General features: G+C 39.2%; 1 protein-coding gene across 1 annotated transcript in view; it reads right to left on the reverse strand.

The window, feature by feature from the left end:
* The window catches only part of LOC143674124 (uncharacterized), a 100,537-nt gene that overhangs the window by 22,112 nt on the left and 54,557 nt on the right, over nucleotides 1-23,868 (reverse strand). The gene's annotated exons all lie outside the window — the stretch shown is intronic.

Below are 23,868 nucleotides of genomic sequence, written 5' to 3' on the forward strand. Positions count from 1 at the left end.
CATGTGGAGTTGGGTGTCCACCAGAGAAAGCAGTCCAGATTTGTTCATAAATAATTATTATTGGTTTATGCATTAGCACTTGTTGTACAACATCTACTCCTGTCCTATGGACTCCACTCACTTCCTGCTCTACCCTGCACCTGCCCTTCAGAGTGCACTTGTCCTAAATCATCTTGGTTCTTCCACATACGATGTCTAATAATTTAACTCCCTCAACATCAAGTTCTACATTGCATGCTAATGGACTTGGATATAAACCAAGAACCTTAAAAATGTTTTATTATGGGGTTGATTAATTCAAGTTCCTGGTCAATTTAGAAGAATCAGTAGCTTCAATCATGCAAAACTATCATGAAAATATCCTGCTTCATATATGAAAAGCCAAGACTTAACATTTTAATGGTTGAAGATTAACAGGTTACCCTCTAAGATCAGGAGCAAGACAAGGATGCCCACTGCCACTACTTTTATTCAACATTGTACTGGAAGTTCTGGCTAGAGCAATTAGGCAAGAGAAAGAAATAAATGGCATACAGATTGGACAGGGAGAAGTGAAACTTTCTCAATTTGAAGAAAATATGATGCTATACACAGAAAATTCTGAAAAAAAAGTACAAAGCTCCTAGAACTGAGAAGTGAATTCAGCAAAGTAGAGGGTTACAAGATCTAAATCCAAAATACAACAGTGTTTCTATACAGCAATGAACAGGAGAAGAGATCAAGAAAACAATTTTGTTATAAGTGTAATTAAAAATTCAAATATCTAGAAATAAATCTAATCAATGATATAAGGAATTGTAAGCAGAAAACTACAAAACATTGCTAAGAGAAATTAAAGATGACATAAATAAATGGAAGGACATTCAATGTCCATGGATTATAAAACTAAATATCAATATCTCAGTACCACCCAAAGTTATTTTTAGATTCAATTCAATCCCAATTATAATTCCACCAAACTTCTTTACAGAAATGGAAATGCCAGCCATTAAATTTATATGGAAGGAGGGTGTAAGGGTAGTTGAATGGTAGAATTCTTGCCTGCCACGCAGAAAATCCAGATTTGATTCCTGGCCCATACAGTTCCCCCAAACAAACAAGCAAGCAAACAAAAGAAAAAAAAAACAAACAAAAATTCAACAAATGGTGCTGCAATGACAAGATACTCACATGGAAAAAGAATGAAATGTGATTCCCTACCATACAGCATGCAAAAAAATATATATGGAAGGATAAGGGGACTGAATTAGCTAAAGCCCTCCTGAAAAAGGAAATGATGTTGGAGGACTCACACTTCTGGATCTTAAAACTTATTACAAAGACAGTATAAAAGCAGCATTATGGGAGAGGTGAGAAAAATGGCAGCATAGTGAGGTGTGGAATTTAGTTTGTCCTCTAGAGTAGATAGTAAATTTTTTTTAGAGTAGATAGTAAATAGCCAGGACTACATGGAAAAACTGCTGGGGCAACATCAGTGACTTGACACAAACAGTACACAAGTAAAAGAAAGTATTGTCTTTACAGTAATAATATTAAATATGAATGGATTAGGGAGAGTGCCAAGATGGCAGCATAGTAAGGTGTCGGATTTAGTTCATCCACCAGAACAGCTACTAAATAGACAGGAACAGTACAGAACAACTGCTGGGGCCATGTCAGTGACTGAAAACACAGTGTACCCCAGTCAGGACCAGCTGGACCGGCTGTGAGCACCCCCAGAACTGTGAGTGCCCCAAGCTGCAGAACCCAGTGTCCCTCCCCCACATGTTACTTCCCAGAGGGGAAAGGAAAGGGACTTTACCAGCAGCAGGGGCTGAGCTGAACTAAGCTTCAAATGTAGAATTAATTCACAAATTTTGACTACTAAAAATAGGCCCCCAGCTCTACTGAACCTGGTCAAAGCGGAAGAACTAATTTTTGCTCCGGTGGTGAGGGGGCAGGGCTGATGGAAAAATAAAAAAAAAAAGAAACATATGTTTTTTGGATTGGATAGCACACAATACTTGAAAGGGTATGGCCATGAAGGAAAGGAGGGGGTGCATAAGATCTGAAAGTACACAAAGCAACATACCAACTTATGCTCTTGATTGGCAAACCTGAGGAACAGGGATCCTGCTCTGAGAAGGATTTTTCTTTCTTTTTTATGGCTGTTTCTACATAGGCTTGGATGACTTTGGATACAGTGGCAGGGCTTTTCAAGCTGCACCTGCCCCAGGCATAGGCAAAAACAAGTGTGTTTGAGAGCTTCTGTGGTGCCTGTGCCATCCCCAGGGGAGGGGACAGGCCCAACTCATGTGGATTCACATTCTCAAGGAATTCAGACCCCAGGGCTTGGAAATTTGAAGCCATTAATGCTAGCCTACAAACTCTCCTCTGTCTCTACCACACCTCCAGCAGGGAAAGTCTCCAAAGTTAAAGGTACTGCATCATCTTATGCTGGTGGGACCCACAGGCAGAAAAGTGCCACATACTGGGCAGGATAGGATAATCACAGAGTCCAGAGACTTCATAACAAAGTCTTTCAACCTGCTGGGTCTCACCCTCAGGGACAAGAGGCCAGTTGGTCTGGGAAAACCTATCTGGGGTCTATAATACCTAAGTAGACCCTCTAAGGCGGGGGTGGGGGGTGGGGGTGGGGAAGGCACCATACAGGCAGGGCAAGACCAAGAAAACAAGAACTGAAAAATACTGCTCTGTTAAACAAAACCCAAGATAGCAGTCCAGAATAAGCTGAACTGAATGTCGAAGAAAAGATAGACAACAAAGACATCCAGCAAGAAAATCCTAGGTAAAAGAAGTGAAAACAACCTCCAGAATAAACTAATTAATGTAACTAAATGCCTAGACACCATAAAAAAATAATGAATCACACTAGGAAAATTGAAGCTATGGTTTCCAGTCAAAGGAACAAACCAAGAATTCAAATGAGATACAGGAGTTGAAACAATTAATTCAGAATGTTCAAACAGACATTGAAAACCTCATCAAAAATCAAATCAATGACTTGAGGGAGGATATAAAGAAGGTAAGGAAAGAACAAAAAGAAGAAATAGAAAGTCTGAAAAAACAAATCATAGAACTTATGGGAATGAAAGGCACAGTAGAAGAGATGGAAAAAACAATGGAAACCTACAATGTTAGATTTCAAGAAGCAGAAGATAGGACTAGTGAACTGGAATGGAACAACTGAAAAGAAAACACAGGGAAAAGAGTGGAAAAATATGAGCAGGGACTCAGGGAATTGAATGACAGCATGAAGCACATGAATATACGTGTTCTGGGTGTCCCAGAAGGAGAAGAGAAGGGAAAAGGAGGAGAAAAACTAATGGAGGAAATTATCACTGAAAATTTCCCACCTTTTATGAAAGTCAAAATGACAGATCCAAGAAGTGCAGTGCACCCTGAACAGAATAGATCCAAACAGATGTACTCCAAGGCACTTACTAATCAGAATGTCAGATGCCAAAGAGAGAGAGAATCTTGAAAACAGCAAGAGAAAAGCAATCCATCACATAAAAGGGAAGGATAATAATACTATGTGTACATTTCTCAGCAGAAACCATGGAGGCAAGTAGACAGTGAGTCAATATATTTAAATTACTAAAAGAGAAAAACTGGCAACCAAGAATTCTATATCCAGCAAAACGGTCCTTCAAAAATTAGGGGGGAAATTAAAGCAATTTCAGACAAAAAATTATTGAGAGAATTTGTGACCAAGAGACCACTTCTGCAAGAAATACTAAAGGGAGCACTAGAGGCAGATACTAAAAGACAGGAGACAGAAGTGTGGAGAAGAGGGTAGAAATGAAGACTATTAGTAAAGGTAAAAAGAAGAAAAATTAGATATGACATATAAAATCCAAAAGACAAAATGGTAGAAGAAAGTACTACTTGTACAGTAATAATACTAAATGTTACTGGATTAAATTCCCCAATCAAAAGACATAGACTGGCAGAATGAATTAAGAAACAGGACCCATCTATATGCTGTCTACAAGAAACACATCTTAGACCCAAGGATACACATAGGTGGAAAGTGAAAGCTTGGTAAAAGTTATTTCATGCAAATAAAAATCAGAAAAGTGCAGGAGTAGCTATACTGATATCGAACAAATTAGACTTCAAACATAAAACTGTTAAAAGAGACAAAGAAGGACACCATGTATTAATAAAATGAACAATTCAACAAGGAGACATAACACTCACAAATATTTATGCACTGAACAGAATGCTCAAAAATACATGAGGCAGAGGAGGTTCCAAGATGGCAGCTTAGTAAGGTACATGCGTCTTAGTTCCTCTGACTCCAAATCAACTAATAGGTGAACAGAAACAGTGCAGAACAGCTCCCGGGGCTACGGCAGGGAATGGATACACAGCGTAACCCAGTCTGGACTGGCTAGTCTGACTGCGAGACTCGGCTGCGGTGAGATACCCGAGCGGCGCGCGATTTCCCGAGCAGCGGTAGCTGCGGCGGTTGGAGCTACTCCCTCCCTCCTTCCCGGGCCGGCGGAGAGTCTCGGAGAGGCAAGTTTCCCAAGCCGAGGCGGCCGGCGCCCCTCTTTTGCGGGCGGCTTCGAGTCTCGGCTTCGAGTCCGCAGCTACGAGTCTCGGATCAGAGAGCTATCCAAAGTCTGGACTGGCTAGTCTGACTGCGAGACTCGGCAGCGGTGAGATCCCCGAGTGGCGCGCGATTTCCCAATCAGCGGCAGCTGCGGCGGTTGGAGCTACTCCCTCCCTCCTACCCGGGCCGGCTGAGAGTCTCGGAGAGGCAAGTTTCCCAAGCCGAGGCGGCCGGCACCCCTCTTTTGCGGGCGGCTTCGAGTCTCGGCTTCGAGTCCGCGGCTACGAGTCTCGGATCAGAGGGTTATTCAAGCCACGGTGGCCCACCCCCCCCCGCGGGAGTCTTCCTGGTCCGGTGGGGAATTCCCCAGGCCCGCTGCGGCCGGCGACCAGCCACAGGGTCCCCTCAAGCTGCGGCAGCTGACGCCCGAACCATGCACGGCCCCTGAACCAATGGAGAGAATTGGATCGGAAATCCCCAGGCTGCAGAGATCGGTGACCGGGGGGGACCCATTCCAAACACTTGAGACAAACGTGTGCCACGTGTGCCACCTACTGGGCAGGATAAGAAAAACAGAACCCAGAGATTTCACAGAAAAATCTTACAACCTTGCTGGATCCGACACCCAGAGAAATCTGAATAAATGCCCAGATGCCAGAAGCAGAAGATAACTGTCCATGCTCAAAAGATTGAGAATATGGCCCAGTCAAAGGAACAAACCAATAGCTCAAATGAGATACAAGAGCTGAGACAACTAATGCTGAATATACGAACAGAAATGGAAAACCTCTTCAGAAATGAAATCGATAAATTGAGGGAGGACATGAAGAGGACATGGGCTGAAAAAAAGAAGAAATAGAAAAACTGAAAAAACAAATCACAGAACTTATGGAAGTGAAGGATAAAGTAGCAAAGATGGAAAAAATAATGGATACCTACAATGATAGATTTAAAGAGACAGAAGATAGAATTAGTGATTTGGAGGATGGAACATCTGAATTCCAAAAAGAAACAGAAACTATCGGGAAAAGAATGGAAAAATTTGAACAGGGTATCAGGAAACTCAAGGACAATATGAACCGAACAAATATACATGTTGTGGGTGTCCCAGAAGGAGAAGAGAAGGGAAAAGGAGGAGAAAAACTAATGGAAGAAATTATCACTGAAAATTTCCCAACTCTTATGAAAGACCTAAAATTACAGATCCAAGAAGTGCAGTGCACCGCAAAGAGATTAGACCCAAATAGGCATTCTCCAAGACACTTACCAGTTAGAATGTCAGAGGTCAAAGAGAAAGAGACGATCTTGAAAGCAGCAAGAGAAAAACAATCCATCACATACAAGGGAAACCCAATAAGACTATGTGTAGATTTCTCAGCAGAAACCATGGAAGCTAGAAGACAGTGGGATGATATATTTAAATTACTAAAAGAGAAAAACTGCCAAGCAAGACTCCTATATCCAGCAAAATTGTCCTTCAAAAATGAGGGAGAAATTAAAACATTCTCAGACAAAAAGTCACTGAGAGAATTTGTGACCAAGAGACCAGCTCTGCAAGAAATACTAAAGGGAGCACTAGAGTCAGAAACGAAAAGACAGAAGAGAGAGGTATGGAGAAGAGTGTAGAAAGAAGGAAAGTCAGATACAATATATATAATACAAAAGGCAAAATTTTAGAGGAAAATATTATCCAAACAGTAATAACACTAAATGTCAATGGACTGAATTCCCCAATCAAAAGACATAGATTGGCAGAATGGATTAAAAAACAGGATCCTTCTATATGCTGTCTACAGGAAACACATCTTAGACCCAAAGATAAACATAGGTTGAAAGTGAAAGATTGGGAAAAGATGTTTCATGCAAATAACAACCAGAAAAGAGCAGGAGTGGCTATACTAATATCCAACAAATTAGACTTCAAATGTAAGACAGTTAAAAGAGACAAAGGACACTATATACTAATAAAAGGAACAATTAAACAAGAAGACATAACAATCATAAATATTTACGCACCGAACCAGAATGCCCCAAAATACGTGAGGAATACACTGCAAACACTGAAAAGGGAAATAGACTCATATACCATAATAGTTGGAGACTTCAATTCACCACTCTCATCAGTGGACAGAACATCTAGACAGAGGATCAATAAAGAAATAGAGAATCTGAATATTACTATAAATGAGCTAGACTTAACAGACATTTATAGGACATTACATCCCACAACAGCAGGATACACCGTTTTCTCAAGTTCTCATGGATCATTCTCAAAGATAGACCATATGCTGGGTCACAAAGCAAGTCTTAAAAAATTTAAAAAGATTGAAATCATACACAACAATTTCTCCGATCATAAAGGAATGAAGTTGGAAATCAATAATAGGTGGAGTGCCAGAAAATTCACAAATACGTGGAGGCTCAACAACACACTCCTAAACAACGAGTGGGTCAAAGAAGAAATTGCTAGAGGAATTAGCAAATACCTCGAGGCGAATGAAAATGAAAACACAACATATCAAAACTTATGGGATGCAGCAAAGGCAGTGCTAAGAGGGAAATTTATTGCTCTAAATGCCTATATCAGAAAAGAAGAAAAGGCAAAAATTCAGGAATTAACTATCCATTTGGAAGAACTGGAGAAAGAACAGCAAACTAATCCCAAAGCAAGCAAAAGGAAAGAAATAACAAAGATTAGAGCAGAAATAAATGAAATTGAAAACATGAAAACAATAGAGAAAATCAATAAGGCCAGAAGTTGGTTCTATGAGAAAATCAATAAGATTGATGGGCCCTTAGCAAGATTGACAAAAAGAAGAAGAGAGAGGATGCAAATAAATAAGATCAGAAATGGAAGAGGAGACATAACTACTGACCTCACAGAAATAAAGGAGGTAATAACAGGATACTATGAACAACTTTACGCTAATAAATACAACAATTTAGAGGAAATGGACGGGTTCCTGGAAAGACATGAACAACCAACTCTGACTCAAGAAGACATAGATGACCTCAACAAACCAATCACAAGTAAAGAAATTGAATCAGTCATTCAAAAGCTTCCTAAAAAGAAAAGTCCAGGACCTGATGGCTTCACATGTGAATTCTATCAAACATTCCAGAAAGAATTAGTACCAACTCTCCTCAAACTCTTCAAAAAAATCAAAGCGGAGGGAAAACTACCTAATTCATTCTATGAAGCCAACATTACCCTCATACCAAAACCAGGCAAAGATATTACAAGAAAAGAAAACTACAGGCCGATCTCTCTAATGGATATAGATGCAAAAATCCTCAATAAAATTCTAGCAAATTATATCCAACAACGCATTAGAGAATTATTCATCATGACCAAGTAGGATTCATCCCAGGTATGCAAGGATGGTTCAACATAAGAAAATCAATTAATGTAATACACCATATCAACAAATCAAAGCAGAAAAATCACATGATCATCTCAATTGATGCAGAGAAGGCATTTGACAAGATTCAACATCCTTTCCTGTTGAAAACACTTCAAAGGATAGGAATACAAGGGAACTTCCTTAAAATGATAGAGGGAATATATGAAAAACCCACAGCTAATATCATCCTCAATGGGGAAAAACTGAAAACTTTCCCCCTAAGATCAGGAACAAGACAAGGATGTCCATTATCACCACTATTATTCAACATCGTGTTGGAGGTTCTAGCCAGAGCAATTAGACAAGAAAAAGAAATACAAGGCATCAAAATTGGAAAGGAAGAAGTAAAACTATCACTGTTTGCAGACGATATGATACTATACGTCGAAAACCCAGAAAAATCCACAACAAAACTACTAGAGCTAATAAATGAGTACAGCAAAGTAGCAGGTTACAAGATCAACATTCAAAACTCTTTAGCATTTCTATACACTAGCAATGAACAAGCGGAGGGGGAAATCAAGAAACGAATGCCATTTACAATTGCAAATAAAAGAATAAAATACCTAGGAATAAGTTTAACTAAAGAGACAAAAAACTTGTATAAAGAAAACTACAAAAAACTGCTAAAAGAAATCACAGAAGACCTAAATAGATGGAAGGGCATACCGTGTTCATGGATTGGAAGACTAAATATAGTTAAGATGTCAATCCTACCTAAATTGATTTACAGATTCAACGCAATACCAATCAAAATCCCAACAACTAATTTTTCAGAAATAGAAAAACAAATAAGCAAATTTATCTGGAAGGGCAGGGTGCCCCGAATTGCTAAAAACATCTTGAGGAAAAAAAAACGAAGCTGGAGGTCTTGCACTGCCTGACTTTGGGCATATTATGAAGCCACAGTGGTCAAAACAGCATGGTATTGGCATAAAGATAGATATATCGACCAATGGAATAGAATAGAGTGCTCAGATATAGATCCTCTCATCTATGGACAGTTGATCTTTGATAAGGCAGTCAAGCCAACTCACCTGGGACAGAACAGTCTCTTCAATAAATGGTGCCTAGAGAACTGGATATCCATATGCAGAAGAATGAAAGAAGACCCATATCTCACACTCTACACAAAAGTTAACTCAAAATGGATCAAAGATCTAAACATTAGGTCTAAGACCATAAAACAGAGGAAAACGTAGGGAGATATCTTATGAATCTTACAATTGGAGGCGGTTTTATGGACCTTACACCTAAAGCAAGAGCACTGAAGAAGGAAATAAATAAATGGGAACTCCTCAAAATTAAACACTTTTGTGCATCAAAGAACTTCATCAAGAAAGTAGAAAGACAGCCTACACAATGGGAATCAATATTTGGAAACGACATATCAGATAAAGGTCTAGTATCCAGAATTTATAATGAGATTGTTCAACTCAACAACAAAAAGACAGCCAACCCAATTACAAAATGGGAAAAAGACTTGAATAGACACCTCTCAGAGGAGGAAATACAAATGGCCAAAAGGCACATGAAGAGATGCTCAATGTCCCTGGCCATTAGAGAAATGCAAATCAAAACCACAATGAGATATCATCTCACACCCACCAGAATGGCCATTATCAACAAAACAGAAAATGACAAGTGCTGGAGAGGATGCGGTAAAAGAGGCACACTTATCCACTGTTGGTGGGAATGTCAAATGGTGCAACCACTGTGGAAGGCAGTTTGGCGGTTCCTCAAAAAGCTGAATATAGAATTGCCATACGACCCAGCAATACCATTGCTGGGAATCTACTCAAAGGAATTAAGGGCAAAAACTCTAATGGACATTTGCACACCAATGTTTATAGCAGCGTTATTTACAATTGCAAAGAGATGGAAACAGCCAAAATGTCCATCAACAGACGAGTGGCTAAACAAACTGTGGTATATACATACGATGGAATATTATGCAGCTTTAAGGCAGGATAAACTTATGAAGCATGTAATAACATGGATGGACCTAGAGAACATTATGCTGAGTGAGTCTAGCCAAAAACTAAAAGACAAATACTGTATGGTCCCAATGATGTGAATCGACACTTGAGAATAAACTTGGAATATGTCATTGGTAACAGAGTTCAGCAGGAGTTAGAAACAGGGTAAGATAATAGGTAATTGGAGCTGATGGGATACAGAGTGCGCAATAGGACTAGATACAAAAACTCAAAAATGGACAGCACAATAATACCTAATTGTAAAGTAATCATGTTAAAACACTGAATGAAGCTGCATCCGAGTTATAGGTTTTTGTTTTGTTTTGTTTCGTTTTGTTCTTACTATTATTACTTTTTTTTTCTCTATATTAACATTCTATATCTTTTTTGGTTATATTGCTAGTTCTTCTAAACCGATGCAAATGTACTAAGAAAGGATGATCATGCATCTATGTGATGATGTTAAGAATTACTGATTGCATTTGCATATGTAGAATGGTATGATTTCTAAAAAAAAAAATGATCAGCACAATACTACCTAATTTTAATGTAATTATGTTAAAACACTGAATGAAGCTGCATCTGAGCTATAGTTTTTTTCTTTCTTATATATTTTTTTACTTTTTATTTTTATTTTTATTTTCTCTCTGTATTATCATTTTATTTCTTTTTCTGTTGTCTTGCTATTTCTTTCTCTAAATCGATGCATATGTCCTAAGAAATGATGACCATACACCTATGTGATGATATTAAGAATTACTGATTGCATATGTAGAATGGAATGATTTCTAAATGTTGTGTTAGTTAATTTTTTTAATTAATAAAAAAATAATAAAATTAAAAAATTAAAAAAAAAGAAAGAACCTCAGTGGAAAGTTAGCTGCCTTTCCTCTGAAGAACCAACAAAATAAATCCCCTTTTATTAAAAGCCAAAAAAAAAAAATACATGAGGCAAACACTGAAGAGAGAAATAGACACATCTACCATAATAGTTGGAGACTTCAATTCCACACTCTCATCAATGGACAGAACATCTAGACAGAGGATCAATAAAGAAACAGAGAACTTGAATAATACAAGAAATGAGCTAGACTTAACAGACACTTATAGAACATTACACCCCACAACAGCAGGATACACCTTTTTCTCATGTGCTCATGGATCATTCTTAAGGATAGACCATTTTCTGGGCCACAAAGCAAGACTCAATAAATTTAAAAAGACTGAAGTCATACAAAACACTCTCTCAGATCATAAAGGAATGACACTAGATCAATAATAGGCAGAGTGCCAAAAAAATTCACAAATATGTGGAGGCTCAAGAACACAGTCTTAAACAGCCAGTGCATCAAGGAAGAAAATTAAAAGAGAAATCAGTAAATGTCATGAGGCAAATGAAAATGAAAACACAATGTATGCAAATTTATGGGATGCAGCAAAGGCCGTGCTAAGAGGGAAATTTATTGCCCTAAACGCCTATATCAAAACAGAAGGAAGGGCAAAAATTGAGGAATTAACTCTACACTTGGAAGAACTAGAAACAGAACAGGAAACTAACACCAAAGCAAGCAAAGGGAAAGAAATAATGAAGATTAGAGCTGAAATAAATGAAATTGAGAACATGAAAACAATTGAGAAAATGAACAAAATCAGAAGTTGGTTCTATGAGAAAATCAATAAGACTGATGAACCCTTAGCGAGATTGACAAAAAGAAGAGAGAGGATGCAAATAAATAAAATTCAGAAATGGAAGAGGAGACATAACTACTGATCCTACAGAAATAAAGGAAGTAATGAGAGGATACTATGAACAAATTTATGCTAATAAATATGACAATGTAGATAAAATTGACAACTTTCTAGAAAGGCATGAACAAAAAAAGACTTGAACAGACACTTCTTAGAAGAGGAAATACAAATGGCCAAAAGGCCCATGAAAAGATGCTCAACTTCCCTGGCTATTAGAGAAATGCAAATTAAAACCACAATGAGATATCATCTCACACCCACCAGAATGGCCATTATCAATAAAACAGAAAATGACAAGTGCTGGACAGGATGTGGAGAAAGAGGCACACTTATCCACTGTTGGTGGGAATGTCAAATAGTACAACCGCTGTGGAAGGCAGGAAGAAGTTAAAGGAAAAATCAATAAATAACTCAAGGCAAATGAAAATGACAGCACAACATATCAAAATTTATGGGATGCAGCAAAGCCTAAGAGGGAAATTTATTGCCTTAAATGCTTATATAAAAGAGAAGAACAAAATTGAAAGAGTTAAATGTTTACTTAAACTAGAGAAAGAACAGCAAACTAGCCCCAAAGCAAACAAAAGGAAAGGAATAATGAAGATCAGAGCAGAAATGGATGCAACAGAACATGAAAACAATTGAGAAAATCAACAAAACTAGAATTTAGTTCTTTGAGAAAATCGATAAAATCTGTGGACCCTTAGCTAAGTTGACAAAAAGAAAAGAAGAGGATGGAAATAAATAAAATCAGAAATGGAGGAGAACCATAACCACTGATACTGCAGAAATAAAGGAGGCAATGAGAGGATACTATGAGCAACTATGTGCTAATAAAATAGACATCAGAGATGAAATACACAAGTTTGTAGAAAGGTATGAACAACCAACACTGACTCAAGAAGAAATAGATGACCTCAAAACACTAATCACAAGTAAAGAGATTGAATCAGTCATTAGGAAAAGTTCAGGACTAAATGACTTCACATGTGAATTCTACCAAGCATTCAAGAAAAAATTAGTACCAATTCTGCTCAAATTCTTAAAAAAGAACTGAATAGGAGGGAAAGCTAACTAACTCATACTAAGAAGCCAAGATCACCCTAATACTAAAACCAGACAAAGATACTACAAGAAAAAAAAAAAAGATTACAGGATAATATCTCTAATGAATATAGATGCAAAAATTCTGAACAAAATATTTGCAAATCAAATCCAGCAGCACATTACAAGAATCATACACATGACCAAGTGGGATTTATTCTAGGTATATTAGTTATGGGTCTCTAGAGAAACAGAATCAACAGGAAATACTTGCAAATATAAAATTTATAAAAGTGTCTCACATAACTGTGGGAATACAGTCCAAAATCGGCAGGGCATGCTGTGAAGCCAGTGATTCCAATGGAGGATCTAGATGAATTCCACAAGAGAGGCTCACCAGCTGAAGCAGAAAAGAGCCTGTCTTTTCTGAATCCACCTTAAAAGGATTCCAGTGATTAGATTAAGCCTCACTCACTGCAGAAGACACTCCCCTTGGCTGATTACAAATGGAATCAGATGTGGATGCAGCTAAGGAGATCATGATGTAATTCTATGAAATGTCCTCATCACAACAGGTAGGCCAGCACTGCTCAGCCAGACAAACAGGTACCACCACTTGGCCAAGTTGACACGTGAACCTGACCATGACACATGAACCTGACCATGACAGTCCACCCCTTCACAACTTGGCAGCCATACATATCACCTTAAACTATACCTAATTTCTAAATAAAAAAAACAGTAAAACACACAATTTTTTCTTTCACCTAACAATACTCAACTATCCTGCATATAACTGGAAACACATTAACTCCCTCCAGAATAGGGTGCAAGTCCTTGGGTAATATTCATCCTTAAACTTGGTATCTTACAACTTAAATAGTATAACATGAACAAAACATCATTACCGTCCTCATTTCTGTAACTGATCAAGTGGTCATAGTTCATATTTATCACTATATTTTTCCACTATCCATGCCATGTTCCCTTTACCCTCATCAAACAATTCAGCTGGCCATGGTTCTTTGCCTTGTGGGGTTCTTTGGCCTTGAGCCAAACCTTCATTCTTGACATTTCAGAGCCATTGGTAGTCCTGCCTGGATTGAGTTGTTGTGGTTTTCCATTGATTTTAATCACAGGGCATGGTAGTATTAAAAGATGCCCTAGGGGATCTACTATGTTCCAGAAAAACTCTTTTTTTTACCTCCATTGTGTAGTTGCAGTCTTATTTCCCCCTGATAGTCAGGGTCAATCCCCCCCACCCAGTAATGTAATCCCCTTCTTGGCTTGTTGAACCAGGGGCATGAGTAGCCGAAAGTGACCAGACAGCAGTCTTAGATTCCAGTTCAAAGTAAGCACTGTTGTTTCTCCTGGTGGAAGCACTTCCCCTTTTGGAATTAAAACCTGTAGACCAGCAGAGCTCAATGTTGCAGGGACAGGGAGCAAAAATTTTCCTAGTGGATCACTGGAGATAATAGTGAGTGGTACCACTCCCATTTCCACCCCTTGGATCCTGGCTATGGGAGAAACAACATGATACAGTGGACGTTGATTCAGAGCATACACAGCTTCCTGGAGAATATTACCCCAGACTTTCAAGGTATTGCCACCTAGTTGGCACTGTAATTGGGTGTTCAAAAGGCCATTCCACCGCTCTACAAATCCAGGTGCTTCTGGATGATAGAGAACATGGTAAGACCAGAGAATTCCAAGAGTATGTGCCCATTCCCACACTTCAATTGCTGTGAAGTGTTTCCTGATCAGAAGCATTGCTGTGTGGAATACCATGATGATGGATAAGGGATTCTGTAAGCCCACGGATGGTAGTTTGGCAGAAGCATTGCATGCAGGGAAAGCAAACCCATATCCAGAGTATGTGTCTATTCCAGTTAGAACAAATCACTGCCCCTTCCATGAAGGGAGTGGTCCAATGTAATCAACCTCCTATCATGTAGCTGGCTGGTCACCTTGGGGAATGGTACCATATTGGGGGCTAAGTGTGGGCCTCTGCTGCTGGCAGATTGGGCCATCAGTGACTGTAGCCAGGCCAGCCTTGGTGAGTGGAAGTCCATGTTGCTGAGCCAATGCATAACCTTCATTCCTAGCACCAAGACCACTTTGTTCATGAGCCCATTGGGAAATGACAGGAATTGCTGGGAAAAAAAGGCTGACTGGTATCCACAGAACAGGCCATCTAATCCACTTGATTATTAAAATCTTCCTCTGCAGAAGTCACCTTTTGGTGCATTCACATGGGACACAAATATCTTCATGTTTTTAGTCCACTCAGGAAGGTCTATCCACATACCTCTTCCCAAGACCTCTTTGTCACCAATTTTCAAATTATAGCCTTTCCAAGTCCCTGACCATCCAGCCAAACATTAGCAACAGCCTATGAGTCAATATACAAACGCACCTCTGAGCAGTTCTCCTTCCAAGCAAAATGAACAACCAGGTGCACTGCTCGAAGTTCTGCCCACTGTCCTTCAAGGACATCCCAGAAAGGGGTTGTAGTGCTGCAGCTGTTCACTTTTGGGTCTAATTGCATATCATACTGAACCATCTGTAAATCAGGCCCGAGTTTTCTCTTCCTCAGTCAATTCACTATAAGGAATTCCCCAAGAGGCCATAGCTCTGGTCTGGGAAAGAGAAGGGAATGTGGCAGGAGTGGAGACCATGGGTATTTGGACCACTTCTTCATGGAACTTAATTGTGCCTTCAGGACCTGCTCTGGCCTACCTTGTATGTGCCATTTACAATTTATGATGGAGTGCTGCTGGGCACGCCCAACTTTATGGCTTGGTGGCTCAGACAATAACCAGCTCATGATAGGCAACTCAGGTCTCATGGGAACTTGGTGACCCAAGGTTAAGCATTCAATTTCTACTAAGGCCCAGTAGCAGGCCAAAAGTATTTCTCAAAAGGAGAGTATTTATCTGCAGCAGATGTTAAGGCTTTGCTCCAAAATCCTAAGGGTCTGTGTTGTGATTCTCATATAGGGGCCTGCTAAAGGCTCCGAACAGCATCTCTATTTGCCACTGACACTTCCAGCACCATTGGATCTGCTGAATCATAAGGTCCAAGTGGCAGAGCAGCTTGTACAGCAGCCAGGACCTGTCACAGAGCCTCCTCTTGTTAAGGTACCCACTCAAAATTAGCAGCTTTTCTGGTCACTTGATAAATAGGCTGCAGTAGCACACCCAAACGAGGAACATGTTGTCTCCAAAACCCAAAGAGACCAACTAGGCATTGTGCCTCTTTTTTGATTGTAGGAGGGGCCAGATTCAGCAAATTATCTTTCACATTAGAAGGAATATCTCAACATCCCCCACACCACTGGATACCTAGAAATTTCACTGAGGTGGAAGGGCCAATGTATTTTTGTTGGATTTATCTCCCATCCTCTGACACACAAATGTCTTACCAGTAAGTCTAGAGTAGTTGCTATTCTTGTTCACTAAGTTCAATCCACATGATGTCATCAATATAATGGACCAGTGTGATGTCTTGTGGGAGGGAGAAATGATCAAGTTCTGTGCGGACAAGATTATGACATAGGGCTGGAGGGTTCATATACCCCTGAGATAGGACAGTGAAAGTATATTGCTGACCCTGCCAGATGAAATAAAATTGTTTCTGGTTGTCCTTACTAACAGCTGTTAAGAAAAAAAAGCATTTGCCAAATCAATGGCTGCATATCAGGTACCAAGGGATGTATTGATTTGCTCAAGCAATTATACCATATCTGGAACAGCAGCTGCAATTGGGGTTACCACCTGGTTGAGCTTATGATAATCCACTGTCATCCTCCAAGACCCATCTGTTTTCTGCACAGGCCAAATAAGAGTTGAATGGGGATGTGGGGGGAATCACCACCCCTGCATCCTTCAATTCCTTAAGAGTGGCAGTAATCTCTGCAATCCCTCTAGGAATCTGGTATTGCTTCTGATTTACTATTTTGCTAAGTATGGGTATTTCTAATGGCTTCCACTTGGCCTTTCCCACCATAATAGCCCTCACTGAACAAGTTAGAGAGCCAATGTGGGGATTCTGCCAGTTCTTCAGTATGTTTATTCCAATTATGCATTCTGGAACTGGGGAAATAACTACAGAATGGGTCTGGGGGCCCACTGGACCCACTGTGAGACAGACCTGAGCTAAAACTACATTGATCACCTTACTTCTATGAACCTCCACTCTGACTGGTGTACCAGAGTGACATTTTGTGTCCTGTGGCATGAATGTCACTTCTGAACCAGTGTCTAATATTCCCCATAATATCTGATCATTTCCTTTTCCCCAATGCACAGTCACCCTGGTAAAAAGCCATCAGTCTCCTTAGGGAAGGCTTGGAGGAAGATTAATAGTATAAATTTTTGGCACTGCAACAGGGTCCTCACCCAAAGGGACCTGTCCTCCCATTCATTCAAGGGGTTCTAGGTCTGTAAACTGTCTCAAGTCTGGAAATCGGTTAAGGGGCAGTGGCTCTGTTTTTGTGATTCAAGTTAGACTTCTGTTCACTTGACATAGAACTCTTTTGTTTATACAGCTCAAATAAGAATTTAGTAGACTGCCCACCTATTGTACCCCATGATTTACTAGCCAATGCCACAAATCTCTGCAAGTCAGATTATTTTGACTTCTGCTTTGAGTTTGCTGTCTATTATAATAGCCACATCCACCTGTCTTTGGCAATTAAGTGCTACCACCTGGCTTCTGACAACTCAGGATCCAGTCATCCCCATTGTGTTTAAGGATTCCAGTTCAGTGACAGCAGTTCCTACAGTAATATCTGACCTACAGAGAAGTGCAACTACAGAGCTCTTCAGGGATGATGGCACTAGTCTCACAAATTTATTTCTCACTGTTCTGGTAGAAGGTGCATACTCCAAATATTACTGGGGTGTAAAAGCAGGCTTTGCATGATAAATCCACTCTAACATTTCAATCTCTCTAAGCCTCTGGATCCCTTCTTCTACGTTATACCAGGACAGTGCTGGCATTTCAACCTCAGGTCATGTTGGCCATATTTTGATCCATGTTTCGGCCGATCATCCAAACAAACTATTAATGCCTTTTCTAGCCCCTTGAGCTATAACACTGAATGCAGAATCTCTGGTTAATGGGCCCATATAAATAAATTCAGCCTGATCTAACCTTATATTCCTCCCACATTATCCCACACCCTTAAAATCCATTGCCACACATATTCCCCTGATTTCTATCTATATAAATTGGAAAACTCACACAGTTCTTTTGGAGTGTGATACTTTGTACCTAACATTTTGGGGCATGTTGGGACTTTAGTCTAGTTATAGATCTGGAAGAAATGAGGGGTGGTGGGGGTAGGCCATGAAAAGAATTAGAAATACCTTCCAAGCCATTTGCTTCAGAGCATTCATTTGCAGTTTCATCTGGTGAAACAGGATTAATTACTCTCAGGTTAATCCCTTCAGGAGGAGGTTGGGTGGCCAACATCTCAAGGGAGGCTGGAAGTGCAGCAGCTATGTCCTCAGGGCTGATGATTAAAGGGTTATCCAGAGAAGACTCAGCATGACCTAGGGTTTTAACCTCACCACAGACATCATTATCCATCTATATGTCATCATCCAATTTCTCAGGGTCCCACTCCTTTCCAAGCAATGCCCTCACTTTAACAGCAGACACCATGCAAGATTGAGATTTCAGTTTATGTTGTAAAGTTGCTACACTAACAACAAGGTTCTGAGTCTGATTTTGGTCAGACAAGACTTGGTCAGAGACCTCAAGTCTACAGCTACAGGAAATAAGATTTTCCTTCAGGACACTCATAGAAATATTTACATCTGTCAGTTGGTGCTTAAGCTTCTCATTTCAAGTCTTAAGCCCATCCCTTTCACTCATTAATGTATACAGCATATCTAACACTAACCAGCCAACATCTCTATACCTCCTATTTCCACAAAACTCATTAAAGGTGTCAAAACATTACCCACCAGAGTCTGGCTTTGTACAAGCAAAGCATTACAAGAATCGAATGATATCTTGACTATCCTTCTTGCCAACTGACCCCATGGATTGGCAGCATCCTTCTGAATATGGGAATCAGAATCCTTAGTTCCTTTGAGTCCAGTAAGAGCAGAAAACCATTCCTAAAAACCCATTTTTAAGATTCTTTTAAGAACCACTCCTGGTACCAAGCATATTAGCTGGGTTCTCTAGAGGAACATAATCAACAAGAAACATTCATAAACATAAAATTTATAAAAGTGTCTATGTAACCATGGGAACATAGAGCACAAAATCCATAGGGCAGGTTGTGAAGCTGATGACTCTGATGGAGGGTTTGGATGACCTCCACAGGACAGATTCACCAGCCAAAGCAGAAAGAGAGACTGTCTCATCTGAATTCTCCTTAAAAGACTTCCAGTGATTAGTTTAAGCATCACTCATTGCAGAAGACACTCCCCTTGGCTGATTACAAATGGAATCAGCTATGCATGTAGCCAACACGATCATGATTTAATTCTATGAAATGTCCTCATGGCAACAGACAGGCCAGCAGTTGCTCAACCAGACAAACAGGTACCACCACCTGGCCAAATTGACATATGAATCTGACCATGACAGTAAGGTGATGAGATATAAAATCAATGTACAAAAATCAGCACTGGTTCTGTATAAGCAAAGACCTAGCTGAGGAGTCTAGTCCTGACTGAGGAGTCACTTATGGAAAAAATTCCATTCAAAATAGCAACTAAAAGAATCAAGTACCTAAGAATGAACAGAAAACTACATAATGTTGTTAAAAGAAATCAAAGGAGATATAAATAGGTGGAAAGACATTCCTTGCTCATGGATAGAAAGGTTAAATGTAATTAAGATGCCAATTCTACCAAAATTGATCTACAGATTCAACACAGTACCAATCAAAATTCCAACAACCTACTTTGAAGACTTGGAAAAGCTAATAACAAAATTCATCTGCAAGGGAAAGAGACTTTGAATAGCTAAAAGCATCCTAAAAAAGAATGAAGTAGGAGGATCAATACTCCTTGACTTTAAAACCTATTATAAAGCCACAGTGGTCAAAACAGCATGATACTGGCACAAAGATAGAAGCATTGACCAATGGAATTGAACCAAGAGGGCAGAAATAGACCACAAATTTATGGTCAACTGATTTTTGAAAAATCCTCTGAACTGGGACAAAATATTTTCAATAATATGGCATGGAAGAACTGGATATCAATAGTCAAAAGAACAAAAGAGGACCCCTATCTAACACCCTATACAAAAATTAACTCAAAGTAGATCAAATGCCTAAACATAAGAACTAGCACCATAAAGCTTTTAGAAGAAAATGTAGGGAAACATTTTCAAGACCTATAATAAGAGGTAGCTTCCTAAATTTTACACCCAAAGCACAAGCAACAAAAGAAAAAAATAGATAAATGGGAAATCCTCAAAATTAAAGTCTTCTACACCTCAAAAGACGTTGTCAAAAAGGTGAAGAGGCAACCAATTAAACAGGAGAAAATATTTGGAAATCACATATTGGACAAAGATTTGATATACTGTATATACAAAAAAATCATATAACTCAACAACAAAAGAACAAATAACCCAATTATAAAATGGGCTAAAGATATGAATAGGCATTTTTCTGAAGAGCAAATACAGACGGCTCAAAAGCACATGAAGAGATGCTCATCTTCATTGGCTATAACAGCAATGCACATCAAGACTACAATGATGGGCGGGCCGCGGTGGCTCAGCGGGCAAAGTGCTTGCCTGCTATGCCGGAGGACCTCGGTTCGATTCCCGGCCCCAGCCCATGTAACAAAAACGGAGAAACAGAATACAATAAAACAAGAAAATGTTTAAAAATGTTTCCCTTTCTTCCTTCCTTCCTTCCTTCTATCCTTCCTTCCTTCTCTCTGTCTTTCCTTTAAAAAAAAAAAAAAAAAGACTACAATGAGATACCACCTCACATCTATAAGAATGGCTGCTATTAAACAGAAAACTATAAATGTTATAGAGGATGTGGAGAAATTGGGACTCTTATGCACTGCTGGTGGGAATGTATAACAGTGCAGTCATTATAGAAGACTGTTTGGTGGTTCCTTAGGAAACTAAAAACCTAGCTGCCCTATGACCCAACAATAGCTTGGTATATACCCAGAAGAGTTGAAGGCAATGACATAAACAGACATTTTCACACTGATGTTCATAGCAGCACTATTCTAATTGCCGAAAGATGGAAACAAACTAAATGCCCATCAACAGATGGTGGATCAACAAATTGGGGTATATACATACAATGGAATATTATGCAGCAGTAAGATGAAATGATGTCCTGAAGCCCATGACAAGATGTATGAGACTTAAGGACATAATGCTGAGTGCAATAAGCCAGACACAAAAGGATACTGTATGGGCGGGCCGCGGTGGCTCAGCGGGCAAAGTGCTTGCCTGCTATGCCGGAGGACCTCGGTTCGATTCCCGGCCCCAGCCCATGTAACAAAAAACGGAAAAACAAAATACAATAAAACAAGAAAATGTTTAAAAGATGTTTCCCTTTCTTCCTTCCTTCCTTCCTTCTATCCTTCCTTCCTTCTCTCTGTCTTTCCTTTAAAAAAAAAAAAAAAAAAAAGGATACTGTATGATTCCACTTTTAGGACCACCGTAAAATTAGAATCAGAGGCTTATAAAGTACAATATAGGGGACTTAGAGGTACATAGAAGTTAGAGATGGGTGAATGGTTAGATAATGAGATTGAACTACAATGTAATGGAATAGATAGAAGTGAAGATGGTTCTCTATGGGTCTATAAGTAATGTTACCATATTGAGATGAACAAGATTGAAAGGGGTTGTATAGACCTACATGTCCCACTGATTACCACTAAAAATATGAATTAGTTCTTGGAAGAATTACTTCAAAGATATGATTATTGTACAAAGAGTATTTAAGTCCAGGGTACAGGGAGAAACCTGCTATTGCATGCTGTGGCTATGTTCAAAAGTAAAACATCAGCACTAACACAGCAACAGCAGAGGTAACTAATGGGGGGAGGGACAAGAGTTAAGAGGAGGTTTAGATTTCCTATTTGGCAAGGGTGTGTTTATTGGTTTTCTTTCTCTTAGAAACAATAAAATTACTTAAAATTGAGAATGTTGATGGACTGTGGACTTTGGGTATTATACATGATGCCTGATGAATGCAGGTGGTTGAAAGATGCACTGGCTGAGAAGTAGATTGGTGGTGTATGATGGTGTATACTTATGAACAAAGGTTGTGCTGCTAGAAAAAGGAACTAAGTTATGAGACATGCAATGATATGAATAAACACGTGGGACATTTGGTGAGGAAAAATAAGCCAGAAATGAAAGAACAATTATTGTATGGTCTTCTTTAGAAAATGATTATAAGGAAACAGGGGCCTAGATAGTACACTTTTATAGCAAACATATTAAGTCTGGAGTGGTGATTAATATTTCTGGATTTTGAGGGGCTGTTATATATATAAGCTTTAGGGACACCCAAATCAATAGGCCATGGCCTTGATCCTGAGGTTTACTCTTGTGAAGTCTGTGTAGGTAGCAGAAAAGCTTAAGCATATAAGTATACCTAAGAGTTACTTTGGAGGACCACTTTTGTTGCTCAGATGTGGCCTAACTCTCTCTAAGCCCAACTTTGCATTGAAATCATTGCCCTACCCCTACATGGGACATGACATCCAGGGGTGAAAGTCCCCCTGGTGACATGGGAGATGACTCCCAGGGATAAATCTGGCACTGGCACTGTGTGATCAACAATTCCATCCCGACCAAAAGGCAGGAAAGAAGTGTACCTAATAAAGTATCAGTGGCAGAGAGTGTTCAAATAGTCAAGAGGCTACTCTGGAGGTTGCTTTTATACAAGCTTCAGTTAGAAGCTGCTACCTATCATAACTTGTCAAACCCCAACCAAGACCACTCCAGCCAATCCTAAAGAACACCTAGGGCAATATATAAGATTCCATGTGCTCCATGCAGTAGAGTAATTTTCCAGAAACCTATAACCTCTAGATGAGTGTCTGGTCCAGATAAGTCTTGAAACCTAGAGTGCCCAGCCTCTCTGGAACATCAGATAGTTCCATCTCCCTACCCCATATTAGTGACAGACCCTTCCAATATGGAAAAGTTAGAATGACCATAGCCCTAATATTCCTAAAGAGAGGAATGGAAAGATCAAAGGTGATGGTGGAGTTATATAGTGAATATAGGATTTAACAAATGAATATTAATGCTAGATATTAAATTGATATCTCTTTTAGTCTCCAGTATCTCAGAGCAGCTAGAAGTAAAAACCTAAAATTGTGGAATTGTAACCTATGTCAAAGTCTGAACTAATTGTGGTGCTGTGTTTTGAAATTTATTGCTTTTTTTGTATATATGTATATATGTTATTTTTCACAAAAAAAGAAGAAAAAAAGTCACTTGTAATGATGTAAAAATATTTAAACCTTCTAGCCTCATATATTCTGGAGCAGCTAGAAGGAAAAATCTGAGAGGGTCGTATGGCAGCCCATGACAAACTCTGGGATCTGTTCTGTAACTACTTGTTAAAGAGGGCTTTGAAAACTTGCTTTTTCATTGCTTTGCTTTGTATATGTTTTATACTGTACAATAAAAAAAGTTCTTTTAAAAAAGGGAAAAATACATGAATAGACACTTCTCAGAAGAAGAAATACAAATAGCTAAAAGGTACATGAAAAGATGCTCAATTTCCCTGGCCATTAGGGAAATGCAAATCAAAACCATAATGAGATATCACCTGACACCCACTAGATGGCCATTATCACAGAAACAGAAAATAATAAGTGCTGGAAAGGATGTAGGGAAAAAGGCACATTTATCCACTGCTGGGAATGTAAAATGGTACAAGTGCTCTGGAAGGCAGTTTGGCAGTTTCTCAGGAAGCTAAGTATAGAATTGCCGTATGATTCATCAATCCCATTACTAGGTATATATTCACAGGAACTGAAGGCAAGGTCACAAATGGAGATTTGCACACCAATGTCTATAACAGCAAGAGATGGAAACAGCCCAAAATGTCCATCAATGGATGAGTGGCTACACAAGCTGTGGTATACATACTATG

Source organism: Tamandua tetradactyla, chromosome 2 (genome assembly GCF_023851605.1).
Source record: "Tamandua tetradactyla isolate mTamTet1 chromosome 2, mTamTet1.pri, whole genome shotgun sequence".
NCBI classification, from domain to species: Eukaryota; Metazoa; Chordata; class Mammalia; order Pilosa; family Myrmecophagidae; genus Tamandua; species Tamandua tetradactyla.